Source organism: Ceratotherium simum, chromosome X (assembly GCF_057802395.1).
Source record: "Ceratotherium simum simum isolate JZ-2026a chromosome X, ASM5780239v1, whole genome shotgun sequence".
Taxonomy (NCBI): Eukaryota; Metazoa; Chordata; class Mammalia; order Perissodactyla; family Rhinocerotidae; genus Ceratotherium; species Ceratotherium simum.
The window spans coordinates 106,922,424-106,926,803 of record NC_141940.1 but is presented as its reverse complement, the minus strand read 5'-3'; positions in this window follow the sequence as shown (position 1 = coordinate 106,926,803).

Genomic DNA, 4,380 nt, shown 5'->3' with positions numbered 1-4,380 from the left:
TAGCTATTTTCTCTCTCTTGACTTCTGAGGCAAGAGTGAACATTTCACTAGCTACCTCTTTAGCAACTCCTGTGGTGAGTGTGATGTCAATGGTTTGCAGAGTATTGTGTTTTTGTGGACGAGAACTCAAGCAGTGTTAGCTTAACATGACCTTTGGAAGTGTGAGTAAAGCAAAAGAGGGATATTGTTACTATTTATGCACATAGATTGTTCATAGACCTGAGATATTGATTTCAGATTTCTACTTTATTATTAATAAATATATATATTAGGTGCATATGATGGTTTTAATGTTTAAAGCACTTGCATCATACGTTTCAAGACACATATGTTGGGGAAAGAACTCAGTCTATGGAGTCAGACAAACATATCTGAATACAGTCTCACTTGTACTAGTTATGTAATTTTGGGCACACACCTCTATGTGCCTCTGTTTCTTCTGTAAAACGGAGTCATAATAAATACTGTGTTAGTCCAAGTTCTTCAAGAAGCAGTCATCACGAAAGAATTTAACATGCAAGGATTTTATTAGGGAAAATGCCATTAAGAGGCAATGGAGGGCCGGCCCCGTGGCTTAGTGGTTAAGTGCCCGCGCTCCGCTGCTGGCAGCCCGGGTTCGGATCCCGGGCGCGCACCGACGCACCACTTCTCCGGCCATGCTGAGGCTGCGTCCCACATACAGCAACTAGAAGGATGTACAGCTATGACATACAACTATCTACTGGGGCTTTGGGGGGAAAAGTAAATAAATAAATTTTAAAAATTATAAAGAAAAAAGAGGCAATGGAGAGCAAACTGGAGTAGGTTGGAAGCACCATCAGATCATGATGCACTCTGACCCCAAGTGAAGAAGAGAAGTAATGATAAAAGCAACCTAGATCACCATGCAATCTAAAGAAAGTTCAGGAAGCCCTTCAGAATGTGCTCCAGTCAAAGTCTCCTGTCAGAGGAGTCTCTCATCTCCCAGGAGTGAGCCTGCTTTAGCACCCCTGGCATGTCAATCATTGGCTCGGAGCAGCCCCCAGGAAGCATGGCCTGGGAGAAAATGGGGCAATGATTTCAGAGCGCAGTGGCCAGGGCCCTTAATTATATCCAATTATACTCCCTCTCTATAAGGAGCATTCTTATGGCCACCACATCTATCTGGCAGGTTTATTGTGAAATTAGAAATAATGTATGTAAATTGCCAAAGTGTGCTTGACGTATAATACATGCTCAATTGAGAATAACTATTGTCATATCACATTTGTGAACTCTTTATCATAATAACTCTGTGATGTTGATAAATACGTATTCTTTAATCCTCACAAAACTTCTTCCTATTAGGGGTTTATACTAGTTTGCTAAAGCTGCCATAACAAAATATCACATACCAGGTGGGTTAAACAACAGAAATTTGTTTTCTCACAGTTCTGGAGGCTAGAAGTCTAGATCAAGGTGTCAGCAGAGTTGGTTTTTTCTGGGGCTTCTCTCCTTGGCTGGTAGATGGCCACCTTCTCCCTGTGTCCTCACATGGTCTTCCCTCTGTGTATATGTCTGTGTCCAAATTTCTTATTCTAAAGACACCAGTCACGTTGGAGTTGGGTATATCCTAACAACCTCCTTTTAACTTAATTGTCTCTTTTAAGACCCTGTCTCCAAATACAGTCCCATTCTGAGGCACTGGGAGTTAGGAGTTCAACATATGATTTTGGGGGGCACAATTCAGGCATAACAGTGTGGTGAGCCATAAATTACAGATAAGAAAACTGAGAATCAGAGGTGTCAAATAAGACGCCAGGGTTACACTTGTAATGAAAAGCAGAACCAGTATCTCTGTAATTCCAAGCAAAGTCCATTCTCTTTTTATGAAAGTGCATTATACACCTGACTCTCGTATGTATTCAGCCCTTTCAGGTAGAGGATAAAAAGAGAAGGTGACTCAGCCTAGTGGATGTGGACCCAATATCCACAAATTAAGAGAAGCCCTTGAATGAAGTTCCATACATCTTTAGACTAGTGGTTCACAATCAAGGGCAATTTTGCCCCCTTGAGGGATATTTAGCATCTTCTGGATACATTTTTGGTTGTCACAACTAGGGGTGTGTGGCTAGCATCTAGTGGGTTGATGTCAGGGATGATGCTAAATATCCTACAATGCACAGGAAAGCCTCCTGCAACAATGAATTATCTGGCCTAAAATGTCAACAGTGGTGAGGTGAGAAGCCCTACATGAGAGAAAGGGAATTTGGTCATTAAATCAGAACTAAGGGGATGGGGAATTATATAGACCTCTTTTGAAAATTTAGGATTCTGTCCTGACCATTCTTGGGCATGATGTATATTTCTTTCCCCAGGCAAGCCTGGTTGGGATAGCCTCTGGTGGCAGCTTGGCAAAAATGAAACTACAGGACTCAAATTTAATTCTGGTTTTATAAAAATGTCCTTGTCTCTCTCACATCTGACCCTTCTAGATGAAAAGTTTGGGTGAGAGTAGGGAATAATTGAAGAAAGGGCAAAGTTATAGTTACTGGAAAGGGACACTCAGATATTGTGAAGGTGGAGGAACAGCAACAAACCAGCACCTAGGGTTGTGCAGAGGAGGAAGGGCATTAACGACCTTTGTATTTCAGAACTACCTCTGGAGCCTTCCTCCCCAAGGAAAACATTCTGGCGCAGCTTTCCCAAACTGCTGGAAGCACCTTCAATTTAACTGACTGCTGGGTCTGCCATCTCTAGCCAGATAGCTTTGACTACCTTTCCCGTTAACCTTACTAAGAAATCTACCAGGAGAAGCAGGGGATGATCCCAGCTCCTGCCACACACACACACACACACACACACACACACACACCCCTCTAGATGTCATCCCCACCCCCACTCTCAGTCATTCCATGGGGTGGACTAAGGTCATGCCACCATGCTAGTGGCATGGATTAACGAGATTGGATTGACCACGCTTAGCAGACCCTCCAAAACAAGGACTAGGCTCAGGTTTGGGTTTTTTTTTTTTTTTTTGGTGAGGAAGATTGGTCCTGAGCTAACATCTGTTGCAAATCTTCCTCTTTCTGCTTGAGGAAGATCGTCCCTGAGCTAACATCTGTTAGGCTCAGTTATTTTAACTGAACTGGGAACCTTAAATCTTACCCACTAGCATTCTCAACTTGTGTTCCCTGACTGATGTAGGTACTTACCTGATGGACCTGCCGATTGTAACAATCTTCTTTACAAGGACACCATTTGTGCTCTTGAGACTGTACTTCTTTGGTGGGAGCTAGGCATTAACATGTCTCTCTCTTGAACACATTGTGACTTGCACCTTAGGGTGGTAAACTTTTGGCATATTGGATCCTCTAACACCCTAAAGGAAAGGGCTTAACTCTGAGGGAGCAACATCCATACCAGGGCCCTCAGCGCTGCCTGTTATTTCAGTTGCTTTGGGGAAAGGACATGTAGCCTGTTGTCGAGGGCTACATTCTAGTTGACTGCTCTGCTTGCTGGGATGGGGGAGGAGGGGAATAGGGCTTAGTGACTCTTGTCACTTTTACAAATCTTCCATGCCCTCCCCACCTTCCCTCCTACTCGTCTAATTTCAGTTTCAGTCTTCACTCTTGACATTTGTCATTCCTTGGTTAACATCCCAGATACCACTCCCCTCGAGTGTCTTCATTGCTATGAAGGTTTCTTTTTCTTTCTACTTTTCTGCTTTTTATTTCAGTTGTGTCTCAGTGGGGCATGATGCATACACACAGAATTGTCTGCCAACCAGGACTGAACTCATTAATTTTTAATTTATCATGTTGCTACCAATTTGATCCAGAATATATGATTATTGATTTCTGAGAATAACTTGTGATATGGGTGCTTATACCTGGCTTTAGCCCCCATCTTCTTGAAAATGATTATACTGCTGCTGCTGATAATAATGAGTTTTAAAAGCTATGTATTGAGTACTAAATATGTGCTGGGTAATTTACATATAGTTTCTAATTTATAAGGCAAGATGGAGAAATTGTTACTAGAGGAGAAAATAAATAAATTGTCTAAGGTCATGGAACTGGTGTCAGAGCCTCCATCGCCATCAACGGCCGGCTGAATAAGAAGCTTCTGCTTTATCTGTTGTATCACCCTCCCCTTGATGGTGTGTTTAGAAAGTCACTAAGCCACAACAATTACCGGAAGTGGTGTATTTAAAGCCAAAACCTTGATGAACCCAGGGCACTTCTCCAGAAATGCTCATCTGAATTTTATTGTAAATACAGGGCCATTCCAAACTGTTTCTTCTTTTTATAAATAACCCATCTATGGGTCCTTTTAAAATTACTTCTAAAAAACTTAAAGATGAAATTAAACATTTTTTGACATGGTATCTTCTCAAACACAGTATCTAGAAAGACTGAA